The sequence below is a fragment of the Schistocerca piceifrons genome, chromosome 1 (genome assembly GCF_021461385.2).
Source record: "Schistocerca piceifrons isolate TAMUIC-IGC-003096 chromosome 1, iqSchPice1.1, whole genome shotgun sequence".
In the NCBI taxonomy this organism is placed as follows: Eukaryota; Metazoa; Arthropoda; class Insecta; order Orthoptera; family Acrididae; genus Schistocerca; species Schistocerca piceifrons.
The window spans coordinates 394,772,383-394,787,543 of NC_060138.1; the positions used below are offsets into that span (position 1 = coordinate 394,772,383).

The 15,161-nt window shown below is 43.2% G+C and overlaps 1 protein-coding gene across 1 annotated transcript in view; it reads right to left on the reverse strand.

The window, feature by feature from the left end:
- Window positions 1-14,408, reverse strand: part of LOC124787289 (unconventional myosin IC) — a 416,281-nt gene extending 401,873 nt beyond the window's left edge. The window contains exon 1 of the mRNA XM_047254329.1: window positions 14,280-14,408. The gene's annotated coding sequence lies outside the window, so the exon portion shown is untranslated. The remainder of the gene's footprint in view (window positions 1-14,279) is intronic.
- Between the last annotated feature and the right edge of the window lie 753 nt (window positions 14,409-15,161).

Genomic DNA, 15,161 nt, shown 5'->3' on the forward strand with positions numbered 1-15,161 from the left:
ACAAAGATCCTTGTGTAAAATTCGGCTGTAGTTCCCATCCCACTTTATTTATCTCAATCGTGGGCATGTAACACACGGCATTTTTTTAATGAAACAATATCACCAGATATTTTGAGGAGGATTCTGCATATAAAACGGCAAGTCAGATGCACAAATGTCAGCATCCTTGAATATGCACATACAACCAGTATAGAAGCGGTGGTTTTAAGACACCAATGGCTACTATCTTATCTCCAAACAAGAGTTTTAGATTGAGTTAAGAAAGGGCAGACCCTGTGTGGGAGCTCCGAAGAAACGACTGAAGGATGCAATTACGTCTAACATGACGCTGTGTCACATTAATGTTAAGTACGATTGCCAAGTTTTCAAACTAAAAAAATATAGGAAAGTTTGGAAATGTTGGCCATAATAGTTCCATCGTGGCATTCTCGGCATGTTTTACTTTTAGGAGGCCGTTATATGCATGAGTTTTTCCCGAAACGCATAACGCATTGAAGCTGATTTTACAAAACAGCTTGAAAATTAAAGAGAATTCGCCATTGTACGTGGTACTTACAAATATTTCATTACAGCAACTTTCGTACCATTATAGCACTATTCATATTTACCAAAATATTCAATTAGAACAATTATCACAAGATCACAGCTCTATTCCTATTTACCACTTTCTTTGCTCTCACTAAAAAATGTGACGTTATCTTTTACCTGTCTGAAAAAACTGTCGACAAGAAAAGTTGAAATTTTTAATTCAACCTTCTTGAGTTCAACAGAACTTTTGTTTCTTACATCCGTCCATTTGTTAGTCATCATTGGGGCAGATACATGCACTTATAGTGCGCCCTTTTCGTTGGTGGTGTCTTAGTGATTTGGGAACGACGAACATGAATGATACAGAAACGTTAGGATAAATAAACAAATATATAAACCTTTATAAAAATGAGGGACAATGTCATCAAATACGTCATACTCGTGAAACTGGTAAACACAAGGTAGCAATGAAGTGGGGATTTTCCCGTACGACCATTTCACGAGTGTGCGTGAATATCAGGAATCCGGTGAAACATCAAATCTCCGTCATCGCTGCGGCTGACAAAAGATTCTGTAAGAACGGGATCCACGACGACTGAAGAAAATCGTTCAACGTGAGATAAGTGAAACCCTTCCCCTAACTGCTGCAGATTTCAGGGCTTGGCCATCAACAAGTCTGTGCGTGCGAACCATTCAACGAAACATCATCGATATGGGCTTTCGGAGCCGAAGACCCACTCGTGTACACTTGACTGCACGACACAGGGCTTTACTCCTCGCCTGGGCCCTTCTATATCGGCGTTGGGCTGCTGTCCACTAGAAACATGTTGCCTGCTCGGACGAGTCTCGTTTCAAATTGTGTGGAGTGGATGGACGTGTACGGGTATGAGAAGACAACCTCATGAATCCATGGACCCTGTACGTTAGCAGAAGTTGTTAAAGCTGGTGGAGGCTCTGTAATGGTATGGGGCACGTGCAGTTGGAGGGATATGGGGCCCCTGATACGTCTAGATACGGCTCTGACAGATGACAATTACGTAAGCAGCCTGTCTGATCATCTGCATTCAGTCATGTGCATTGTGCATTCCGACGGACTTGAGCAATTCCAGCAGACGTCCATAATTGCTACAGAGTGGTTCCAGGAACATTCCTCTGAGTTTCAAAACTTCGCTGGTCACCGAACTCCCCAGACATGCCTTGGAACGTGCTGAACAGAAGAGATCGCCACCCTCTCGTACTCTTAGGGATTTGTGGACAGCTCTGCAGGATTTATGGTGTCAATTGCCTCCATGCCACGTCGTGTTGCGGCACTTCTGCGTGCTCGCGCGGGCCCTACACGATATTAGGCAGTTGTACGAGTTTCTTTTGCTCTTCAGTGTAGTACAGACAGCAGGAAATTTCGGCAAAATACGGGAGAGCTCATAAAATACGGAAAATGTGGCTACCCCAGTTTTAACCATTTGGAGGTCTCAGTTCTAGGCCGTTCATCCTCGAGACGATTTGTCTATCGCGGCGTTGTTTTTCAAAAAACAGTTAACGAAGAGCGAATTATTAAAGGAAGCGTACAAAAGAAAGGGTACTGGTGGAAGGATGGATTACCTGTTTGCGGTAATCTATGGATCTCTAACTTTGGACTGTACCGTAAAATCTGGACACACACACGTAGAAGACAAACCTACTGGACGACGAATGTCTGATATGATGGGAGCAGAGAACGAAAGTTTACGCCGCGTGTTTCTCATTAAGAAATGGCATCTGAATGTTATTTATTTGTGAGAAGACTGTGTTATGGCTCGTGCAAGGAGCAGAAGCTTCTACCAGCACGTGGTCGAATCCGACATCGCAGGATCTTGGACTGTCGAGATTCCAGTTCATTGTTACGTCACACTGCTGCTAGCGTTGGTCGACATCCCACGACTGTTATACGAATACACGCGGTCCAGTCACCTTAATGTGACCACCGCCTACGTTTGACGTTAGCGTGCACTACTCACAGGCGGCATGTGGCAGCACTAGCAGGATACTGTATGTGAAGCCCACGTGGTAGAGGAGGGGGATGAACAGTGCAGTCGTTGTTTTAATGTGGAAACGTAGGCATGAGCATTGATTTTCGGGACAACTGTGGATGCATTTCCGAAACTCCCAAGTTCGTAAAATGTTCGCGTGCCGCCTAGGTTAAATTATACAGTGGATGGCAAAATGGCGCTATCCAAACTGGCGCCGAGGCACTTGTGATGCAACACGGGCCATAAATGACAGTGCTGAACGCCGACTGCCGAGAAGTGTAAGGACGAATAGACGTGCAGCAGTTGAGCAGCTGACCGCCCAGATGAACCAAGGGGTTACCAATTACCTCTCCTCAACGACCGATCAGCAAACGTCAGTGAGTATGGGCCTCCACAAAAGGAGCCTGGTCCGTGCACCCACGCTGACTTGTGTTTATCTGCGACGAAGGCTGGAATCTGCACGCCAATAGCGCAACTAGACAACCAATGAGTGGCGACAGGTAGACCTTTCAGATGAATGACATTTTATGCTCCATCGGACGGCGTGAAAGATCTGCGAAGATCCTGCAACAATCATCGGGAAGATCCAGGCCGGAGGAGGGAGCGTTATGGTCTGCGGATCGTTGTTGTGGCATTGCCTGGGTGATCTCGCCATTCTGGAACCCATAATGGACCAACAAATATATGCATACTTGGGAACCATGTCCAACCCTAAATGTAGCTATTTTTTTCCTCGGCACGTTGGCATCTACCAGTAGGACAATGCAATGCGTTAGCGGGCACTGCACGTGCGTGCTTAGAAGAGCACCAGGATGAGTTCACCGTACTCCCCTGGCCACTAAACTCCCCGGATTTAAACCCAATCGAGGATCTGTGAGATCGCCTCCATCGAACTGTTCGTGCCATGGATCCTCAAACGAGAAACCTGGAGTCGCAAGATTCCACGTCCACCACCTCACCGACACTTCCTGAACGTCTCGCAGCGATCCGCGGTGCGAAAGGTGGTTATCCAGGCTTTTGACAGGTGACCAAGTCAATGTGACTGGACAGTGCAGAACAGATATGCTCAACGCGTTGCACGATCTCTACGTTCCCACGTGACTAACACCAGAACAAGCAGACATACTGCTCGGTCGGCCGTGCAGTATCGTACAGTCACGTCACGTACTTGAGACGACTAAATAGGCTCGTTCGCATCGAGACAAGTACCCAGACGGACAGCGTGTAGTAGTCTGCGGCGACCATTACTGTGGTCTCCCTTGACGCGGCAGAGACGGGCGCGTTGTCAGCTGTGCACCCAGCGATGACTCTGGATACAGGAATGGCAGCATGTCGTCTTTTCAGACGAGTCGTGGTTCAGCGTACCGCATCAGGATGGGTGTATCCGAAGAGAACTAGCTTTACCATATTGCGTTCGTAATAGTCCTACATCTAGAGGGAGGGGTGGTACGGGATGCCACTGGCATACAACACCATCACCTCTGGTTGGCATAGCATTGGGCAGCGGCTTGTTACATTTCGGATGCGTGAAGGCCGTGACTATCTTTCAACAAGAAACCCAGGACCTATATTGCCTGTCGCGTCGTTATCTACCTCGAAACAGAGGGCGTTCGAGTGTCGCCCTAACCACCATGTTCTACAAATATCTCACCCGTAGAAAACATCTGGGCGTGGGCTGCAGAGACATTGGGACGCCACATTACGACTGAAACTCTGCCATAGAGAATCTGCATGGAGGTAATTTGACTTAACCCTTTTCTGTTAACCTAGTTCGATTCGATGACCGGTCATTGTTGCTGCCAGAGCAGCGTGTTTCCTCAACTAAACTTCATATCCTGTATAGTCTCCTAATCACCCAATATTTTATCAAAGCTTGGCTACACCGAAACTCATTCTTCAAGGATGTTTTCACGCTTCTCCGATTGTACAAGATATGCACTTTCTCTTTCCCAGCAGTTATCCCATCATTCATTATCTGCTGATTTCATTATTTGTCAAAATTATTTTATTTCACCTCACTGGCCATATAACCTTCCTGTCGTCACAGTCGCCAGTTAACCAAATGAAGGAAAGTTGTATGTGCTGTCTGCGTAGGATTTACTAAGTGTTGCCATGTTCTCTCATTTCGCCAGCGACTTGCCAACACTAGAGTGACTGAACGGTTGTTGGAAGCCTTGGGTTTGAAGGGGGTACACCAGGACAAACCCTTTGCCTAATTTTTTATTTGCTTAAAATGTTATAGAGAGTATTTTTAAGATGATTGCATATGAAGTGTGTCATTATCGTCAAACCTGCGATTGACTGTAAGAGTGTCTGGCTCATTCTTGCGCTCGAATACAACCGATGTAACATATAGTTACAGATGAAACTGTCAGTTTCGAATAGTATCACAGAGGTCATTAGTATCAACTAAAATATTATTCTCGACAAGGTTTATCTTCGTAGCATGTTTTGTTATGTTTTGCTTATGGTAAACAGGCTGAAAGCAAGTGCTTGTCTGGCGTTTGCTTAACGTGTCATTTCGCTCGTTTGTCATACGAAGTAACACGTGGATGCTTGAAAATGAAAGAGTCGTATTTATACGGATAGAAAAGGTTCGAAAAGTAATCCCAGTCGCGTAAAAAATCCTTAGATTGGAAAACAAAAACCAGTTAATCGATATATTTTTTTCAAAATTGAAGTGTTTCGACATCGGTGAAAAAAAGTCAACTGTACGATGCGCACTGCCGATTAAAGATATGTTCAGTTTTAACAAACTTTAAATGTTTGTTTTTCCAAAACAATATTTTTCAATTTGGCAGAGCTGTAAGTCATGAAATACACATGCAATTAAATTATGTCTTTGACTAATGAGTCAGCGTTTTTTTCTACTGTGGTACGTAGGATTCTAGCGATATATTTTAATTTCGATTTTTGGTGAAAGTTTTTATAACGACTTTTTTGTCTAAAATACTGACTTTTTCGAAGTTCAGCCATTTTGTTAAAAACTGTTTTCAATATTTCTACGTACTACGTTAAACAATATCACATTTTCAAATCAGTTTCTGCAATTTTGTTCTATGTTGAAAAGTGTGGCGTTCAGCGCTCCCACCAACCGCCCTCGCACTCTGCGAGGACCTTTCGCCGATGTCTTGTAGTGACCACTGGGTGTAAGATTTCTTACTTGAAAAGTAAGACGTAATACGATCTTAAGGGTGGAAATACAGTTGTAAAGCCAGTTTTGTAATTTGTTATTTTATGGAAAAAGGTCATGAATATCGGCTCTAAAACCGAGCGTTAACCTGTCTGTCCCAGTTGGTTTTGTAATTTTACCTACCTCTTAATGAGAGTCAAATCCCTGTGCGCTAGCTTGCAGCTGTGTTCTCGTTCCATGTAACTAGTATCATGTACTCTACAATGATATGGCAAAATTGTCCGGTGTATAATGGTCAGCATACTGTTTCGCTAAAACAAGTGCGGCTTCCCTTTGAATGAAATGCAGCGCAAGTCACGGTTTCCGCGGTCGCAGTTCGCGAGAAGCACGTGACAGACCCCCCCCCCTCCCCCTACACAATGCATGCCATTACGGCGCGCCTTACAGGCCGAAGACTGCCGGCGTGTTCACGCATACTGAACGTCCACTTCTGTCATTCCGCAAATGCTTGCCTCGCAGACAACACCCCTGGCAGGGTTTCAGGATTCCGCGAAACCTATTAACTTCTTGTTGCAACCGGTAAACGCTGGAGGGAATGTTATCATTGCGTTTTCCTTAAGCAGTTGAGCGTTGCTATCACTTTATCCATCTCTTTCGATCTTCGGTTTATTGTATAATGACCTACGGCGGTAAGGCTATAGCTGCGGGTTGCAGGAGACACGTTCCAGTCCAATTATTCGGGTTGTACACCCCTTTATCTCACATCAGTAAATACGTACTAAAAAAAGAAAAATCCATATCTTTATCACCAACGGCGTTTCAAAACGAACTCAAAAAAATAGTGAATTCTTCGACTGTCACAGCTGCATCATTCAACCATTAGAACTAACGCACATATTGGCAGCCCACCTCACACACTGATACTGCTATCTCCGGCTTTCCTGAATGTTAATACCCTCTTCAAATGAGACTGAGGCCGGCCGGTGTGGCCGAGCGGTTTCAGGCGCTTCAGTCCGGAACCGCACGACTGCTAAGGTCGCAGGTTCGAATCCTGCCTCGGGCATGGATGTGTGTGATGTCCTTAGGTTGGTTAGGTGTAAGTAGTTCTAAGTTCTAGGGGACTGATGACCTCAGATGTTAAGTCCCATAGTGCGCAGAGTCATTTGAACCATTTTTGAAATGAGACTAACTCGTTCTATTTGGACTTTCACTTCTGTTCGCCGCTCTTTGCAAGAGTTCAGAGTTCGCCCACCACACTTCGCCTACACTTTGCCACCACTGCTGTATGTGTGTGTGTGTGTGTGTGTGTGTGTGTGTGTGTGTGTGTGTGTGCAAAGTGGAATCCGAAAGACAGTTCAACTATTTCTTCCTCACATTCACGGGGCATTAACAGATGGAAATGCTACGTTTACCTGACGGATGAAATTGTAAATGAGTTGAACCACCAACTTCGGATTTGTAGTTTCACATACACGTAGCTACTGTCTTTCGATATTTACGATAAATTCGTCGTTATTTATTTGTTAAAACATTTCACGGAAAATTCAGAATTAAGCCTCAAAACCTCAACGAACTACACATTAGTTAGAGTGGTCTAAGATTTTGCAAAATTCTCACAATTCACCATTCGTAACATCGTAGCACTAACCCCGATCGAAACATCTTCGAAACAGGCAAACACGCTGCGTAATTTAAAATATGATGATCATCATTTATTGCATTAATGGCCCTTTGGGGGCCTACAGAGAAGAACAACAAGAAAAAATTACAAACACAAAAACCCCAATAAAAGGAATGTCTGTCAATCACAAGAGAGGAGGCATTTCCTGCAGATGGCACTTTTTTCCGGTCTCAAGCATCATACTCCACAGCTGCCGGTTCCACTTCTTGAAGGATCGTCGTTCTTCTTTAAAATATGATACAGCTAGAAATTTCACAGTCTACCATATTTACTGGCTTTTGCGATTTGTTTAAAAATAAAAGATTTGGATGAAAAATGAAAATTTAAACATTAATGTTGAGTACTAGCTTTGCCTTTTTTGCAGGAACATATTTACATGTTTAGAGGGTCTTGACGTGAGAAAAATGTTCCCGGTACGTACAAGATCACGGTTACGAGATACAACTGGAGGTCACGATTGTCTACATACGAGAAACGCAGAACTGAACCAGAACGCACAACCATCCCAAATCATAGAATGGTTCCGGAGTACTAATTTCGTCAGTCCCTTTATTTCCTTCTGTTATCTGTTACGGGACTAGAATGGGTTTCATTTACTCTGCAGCCTTGTTTCTCCTTTCTAGGTTTCTATCCCAGCCAGCCAGCCACACCATACAAGTCTATTCTACTTCTTCACATCGGCATTATTCAAAACCAGTTGTCGGCATTCTTCAAAAACAGTGTCTGAAAACGAAGTTTACTGCATAATCTAAATGACAAAATTGGATTTTGCGGAGGTGGAGACACGTGAGGGAATATGTTTACTTAATCGACGTTCTGCGCTACCAACAGAAACTGCGATGTTTAACTTCACCACGCAATTTTGACCTTACAACTGCTAGATCGCTGGCGTTTGCAGAAACGATAAAAACAGGGAAGTCGGCATGAAGTGTTCAAGACAAATCCGATATATGACGAAACGGAACGACGAACCATTGTGACAATTTTTATTGTGCCATTTATTTGCAGTTACCATTGTTAGCAAAGTGGTTATCGCCAATCGTGAACCTCATCGTTTTTCTTCCAATTCTTGCTCTAAGGGAGGTGGCAGGCTGCTAGCATGCTGAAATGAAACCACTGGAACACTATGTAATTTTGATATGCAGGGTGATTACAATTAAACTTTCAAAACGCCGCAGAAATAAAATCACTGGTCAGAATGACGTCAAATTGCAACGGAATGTTATCGGAGAAGGGGGAAAACTTAAGGCAGAAGAAAAAAATAGTGTGAAAATTGATCAACAGATGGCGCTGTGCGTGTCAGAATATGTAAACGAAAACACCTGTGATGCGCGCGACCCATTGAAGTTGGTATAAACATGTCGGGTACACGACTTTCCCTCATTTCGGGTCTGCGACGTTTGCCGTGGCTGTCTCCATGCAGGCCCGCGCTCTGCTTATAAAGCCGTATTACAAGAATGACGACTGTGCACACGTCGCTCTGCAGAAGTTCTGGACAATGAAGGAACACTGTGGGTCCATCGTCAGGTGTACTTTGTCTTAATATATGTTTTATTTCTTCTCCTGAATGGGGTGAAATATGCGTTTCACCTCATTCAGGAGAAGAAATAAAACTTGTATTAAGACAAAGTACACCTGACGATGGACCCACAGGGTCCGAAATGCATCGTGTAGTTAATAAAACACGAAAAAGTTGTGACTGAAGGCGTTTTTTAATTCATACCTCCAATGTGTGTTCAGTTTTAAGCAAACGCTAGTTTTTTTGCTAGTTTTTCAGACATCTCAATTTATATGACCGTGTCGTTCAATGACATAATTTTGCAGGTAAATTCAGTGATATACGTGGGTACTGTCTGCAAAATGTGTTGCGAACAGAGTTAGCAGTAAAGAATCAGTAAACTAAAACGTCATGCCCTGATGTTGAAGTTTACTGCATGAACAGCGAAAAAGTAGTAAGCTATAAACCTTTTTGTTTTATGTGTGCGAGGGCGCGCGCTACGTTATTGCAGGAGATCGTGACGTGTGTTTCGTTTATAGTTATCATACTGGGGAGATCATTGTTAGTGAAAGTAAGTAAATCTAAAGTTATTGTTACGTAAATTTTGTGTTTGTACTACGTGTGTGTGTGTGTGTGTGTGTGTGTGTGTGTGTGTGTGTGTGTGTGTGTGTGACACCGATGTAGAAGGCACATGAACCACATTTTAAAAGAAAATATATTGCTTACTTTTCTCGCACAGTACAGTCCAACAGAGAACGAAATTCTTGGGTAATAGAAGATATCGATCCATCACCCAGAATGCATCTTGGTAATCACGACATCGAACAGTTTTTAGTTACGTAGAAATAATGTCAGAGCACAAATTGTTACGCTACAATTAGGGCTTGCGGTACAACTAAAACTCTTTAACATATAACTACTGGAACGTTGAGAAAATAACGCTGGAATTTTATGGGAAAGAATGTATGTCCCACGCAAAAATGTATGCAAGGGAGTAATTTAGATTTTTTGTGTTTCTGACAAATCGCCAAAGTAAATTTATTGACAGAATATATGGTACTCTTTCCTAAAAAATTTGTTACCTGTGAAATATCGGTAACTGCGACTGTTCTCTCAGGTATATCATGAAACATTTGCACAGCAGGTATACTTGAAATTGTGAACTGCTGTAAGAGCCTATATCAGTTCTCCTTAGCCTACACAGAGTCCCACGCACACACTTTTGCCATCCTCCACAGGAACGGCGGCATATGACAGAGAGGAAATTACGGCTCGCCCGTAAATGGAGATGTAACCCAAAGAGCTCAGGAACTGATTCATTACGACAAGGCGTGGATGACTGTCCATTAGAACAATAAAAACAGCAAATAATGCTGATATAGTATATCTGAATTCCGACTAAAAAAATATCTGTATCATGCAAGTTGCAGTACGGTTTATGGCGGGAGGTACATTATGTAGCAGAATTCCCTCAACCCCTCTTTTTTCCTTGTTTCATTCGGGATGGTGCATGGAGAGAGATTACTGGTACCCCTTTGAAAATGCACAAATTTATCTAATTTCACACTTATGGCCAGAGTATTTTGCAGCATATAATTGCAGAAAGAGATACGTCTCTTTATCCACATTGGAACTTGGCCCCTTTGAATTTTGTAAGTAAAGCTTTTGGCGGTTAACAGCGCTTTCTTGTATTATCTACAATTGGAATTTGTTAAACACCTCTGTGATGCTCTCAATGACTAATCTCGTGACCAAGAGCGCAACTGTTCTTTGAATCTTCTCAGTCTCTGACGTTAAAGTTAATGCAATATAGACTTGGCCACTGTTTCTATGTTTCGATACAGTGTATCGATTCGTGGAACTGTTTCAGTGTTTCGGAACGGCTGTGGTTCACTGTTTCGAAACAGTGGTGTTTCATTCCGCTCCTGTCTCGGATAACCAGACCAGATTCGATCTCGAGCCAGACACAGAACTGTATCGTTGTTTCAAAATAAGCCTGTTTCAGTCCACCTGTGCTTGGAACGGACTAATTGTATCGAAACAGGGATGTTTCATTCCGCTCTGTGTCGGACGAGATTCGGGCTCAGCGCAGGTACTGAAACACAGCATACCACTTCATGAAACACTTTCAAGAATGTCGAAATCTTTTTGACAAGAAATAGCATGAAGTTTAAGATATCCGAAAATAAAGCTTCGTTTCTAGCTGACTGTCCTATTCCGAAATGGCGTAACATCTGCTTTGAAAAGACTAACAAAACAATTCACATTCAAAATAGTAAATATGTGAAATCATTTAGTTAAATTACACTTGTTTATAACATACGCTTCTCTGTTCATGTGCAATAATCATATTAGGAAACGCAAGTAAGCCTACTACATTTTGAATAAAAAAAGGCGTAGAGTGACAGTTATTAGACATATACATAAATTTGATGTAGGTATAATTGGAATCAATCTGTTTGACATATCACTGATAGTGTAATGGTGAACGGGAAGGGCTGGGAAGCATGGTGAATGTATAGTAACGGTTCGAAACACCTTGAAAGACAAAATTTTTTTCTGTTATATTGTGTTATTTATTCGAATTATTTGGCGTTATTTGTGAGTCTATAGTCACTGTGCCTATTATCCAAAATGATTCCCTTTGTGTGCATGGAAATTAGCAGGATGGGTATATTACCCATACTAACGGAATGTGGGAATCCCAGTAGTATATTCGTTGTTTCTGCAGTTTGCTCCCACCTCCAGTTCCGTTCGTGGTGGTTCTTCTATCTTCAGCTACGGCTGTCCTCAGCCAATTGAAAAGTATGAAAGCCACACGACACGAAAGCAGCGCATTTGCTGCAGGAAATACGAAACTGCCAAGACACCTAACTGATAGTTTCATACTTTCTGCGATATGATTAGCGCTCTCGCACCTCATTTGTGTTTATATGGACATACTTATACAGTAGACATTCAAGATGATAAAATGTGTAGGGTTATTAGATTACAAAACAAAAACTGTTTCACTGTTTCGAAACAGTTACGTGTTTCAGTTTGCCCATCTCTAATTCAATAATAGTCAAGGAAGGGTCACATGAGAGTTAAGTGGGCACTAGGAGAACAAGACTAGGATAAGTAACGCAAGCTTACAGAAACGTTTGCTACGTTATTCAGCAGCTTTGACAGTACTTACAGACATTGGTTTACACAATGAATCCATCTTAGTTATGGAGGTATCGAGGGTTTTAAAACTATTAAAGGCTTTTCTTCTATTCTTCGTAGTTGATTGCACGGACGTAAACTTAACAATAAAAATTAGACTTGAGTGTGACTGTCAAGATGCACTGATTTTACGCTTTCTTCTGCGGATACAGCTGTTGTGACAGAAGTTACGGCTAGCCCATAAATGGGAATGTATCTGGAAACCAAAGAGGGAGGAATTATTTTACGACAGACACCGGCAAAACTTGCCCTGTGGAATGTTTCGGTGGCTTTCCACATGGCAGAACAGAGAACTACGTATGGGAAAGTGAGATTTATATACAGTTGAATGTAAATGACTATCTTTGTGGAGGCAAATAAGTCACTGTACTACATTGCAAAAAACAATTTCCACTTACCACTACGCCATTATCATTCAATTATATCCTTACCTTTTCTAAAAACTACTCAGACGGTATCTATATACGAGAAAAAGGTTACAACCATTTGAGAGTGGAACTTATTTCCCCTATTCCATAAAGGATCAGGTAGCCCTAAGTGTTGGCAAGTAGGTGAAAATGATAGCTTCACAACCTGAAGTATATTTAGTCAATTTCTGTTACTTTTCCCCCTTTGAGAGTCGACAATGCGACTATAGAAGGTAATGCAAGAATGTCTGCTAACGTAGATTTCAGCGGCTTCCGGGGCTGACATTCAGCTGCCTCTGGCTACCACACTCGAATCGAAATCATATGAAGCAAGTAATGGAAAAGTAATTGTTATAACACATTTCAGACATGCGATCAATTTGCCGTCTCAGGGACAATCGTAGCTGTTTATTTCTGTATTGCGAATGGAGGACAACAAAATTCTACATCTCATACCCTAACTTTTAGATGAAAACGTGATCTTTCTTGTATTAATATGATTTACAGTTATGAGAATTAGCCCTGGATACGAAATTAGAAACTAAAAATCAGTTATGATTATTGTTGCCAGCAAAATACGAAGGATATCTCATCTGGCCTTCAAATTACATTTTCTTCAGGAAACGTGTTCATTGTTCTATGGATGACAGACATTTATATGAAGTAATATATTTTAGCCACTATAATGACAACATGGCACGAGTCTCTAACTCACAATGAACAAGTTTGGTAACAAAAATTTTTTGAAGTGCAGAAGACGGCATTGTGTGTGTCGAAATCGGTTGTCAAAAATAAAGACGAATTTATGAGAATTCGGCTACTGCAAATTTTTTACCTGTATTTTACAAAGTGTTCTGTTTTACGGTACTGGAAATGCCATGTGGCTAGGGCCTCCCGTCGGGTAGACCGTTTTCCTGGTACAAGTCTTTCGAGTTGACGCCACTTCGGGGACTTGCGTGTCGATGGGGATGTTATGATAAGGACAACACCCAGTCTCTGATCGGAGAAAATCTCCGACCCAGCCGGGAATCGAACCCGGGCCGATAGGTGTGACATTCCGTCGCGCTGACCACTCAGCTACCGGGGGCTGACTTTGCTGTAATGAAGTCTTAACATAATGTAGAACGCCACGCACTGACAACTAGAGGATGTCTGAACGTTATGCCACGAATCTGGCTTGACACAGTCTCCGGAAGCCTAATAGAGGACGCAAACCCTTGCAAACTAAACCTGAAGTATAGACAGTATAATAGGAAGCGACATAAAAACAAAGAAGAAGAAAATTAATCCATAGGAGAAATTAAGAGAACTAACCAACAAATCACGAAACAAGGAACTATGAAAGAAACAAACTGACGTTCGATTCATGACCACATCCCCAAAACATTAGTAAAAAGTGTTCCAACGGAAAAATCAAACCAAACAAACCTAAGCGACAAGCCGCTAAGGCCACCAGCTCTATAACGAAAACACTGACCATCACAAAAAACAAAAATGTGTGTGTTAGTTTGGTCGGTCCGTAGAAAATACACATCGCACCCAATACCCTCAACTGGAAATTGCCAGTACTATTGTATGAATGTAATTTTTTCTTGTTGAAGACTGGCAACGGTTCCAACCTATGCTATAATTCCGTAAGTTTCCACCTTGCACTGTTGTAGCGTGGTCAGAACAGAGACGCTGTATTTATTTCCAAATCTTACTACGATGGGTGGGTTCTAAAGCAACGGTTAATGCGTTGGCTCAAACGAACATTTGCTGAGTATCGGCGGCCGCTGCTAGTGCATTGCCCTTCAGGAGAACAATGTGGGGTACAAACCTGTCGACGGCGCGCCGATGTAGAGGCCGGCGAGCGCGCGCTTGGTCACGTGACGGTGCGGTGCGCGCACGTGGGTGCCGTCCCTTCTCGCCGCTCTGCCCCAACTCACAACATGCACACCGGCCGGCGGTCGCGGCCCAACTGACTCACGGAGCGGCAGCGGGAGCGCCATGCGGAGAAACCGGCCGCGCCGCGCCACGCCATGGCGTGGCGGGGCGGAGGGAAGCACCCCGCCGCCAGGCACCGAGACGCCCACGCTAAATATAGTGTCCGCCCTACCCTGCTCCTCGAGCACGGGATCTGCGTCTTGTACGCGAAACACCGTACAAAAAACTGATTCCTATTTCAGTATTTTCGGGGTTGAACAATCAACCTTGGAGCACCAGATCAGCTGGAACGAGTTTTCGCGACGGGTCACAGGTACGCTGCTTCACAAAAAACCTGAAGTACCCGACACGTACACACCGTTGGCAGGTGTGTAAATTACAGGTGGGCCTTACTAATCTATCGGCTATTGGACAGGGAGCATGATTATAAGGCAGAGAAAATCGTATTATCAGAGGAACACTTTTATTGATTCATAATATCACAGTACTTTTAATGTTCAGCTGGAGACACTGTTTGAAATATGTAAAAACAGTAAGAAAGCATTCACACACTAAAACACCTTACACGAAGCCGCGCGATCTGAGGCGCCTTGTCACGGTCCGTGCGGCTGCCCCCGTCGGAGGTTCGAGTCCTCCCTCGGGCATGGGTGTATGTGTGTCGTGCATAGCGTAAGTTAATTTAGCCGGCCGGGGTGGCCGAGCGGTTCTAGGCGCTACAGTCTGGAACCGCGCGACCGCTACGGTCGCAGGTTCGAATCCTGCCTCGGGCATGGAT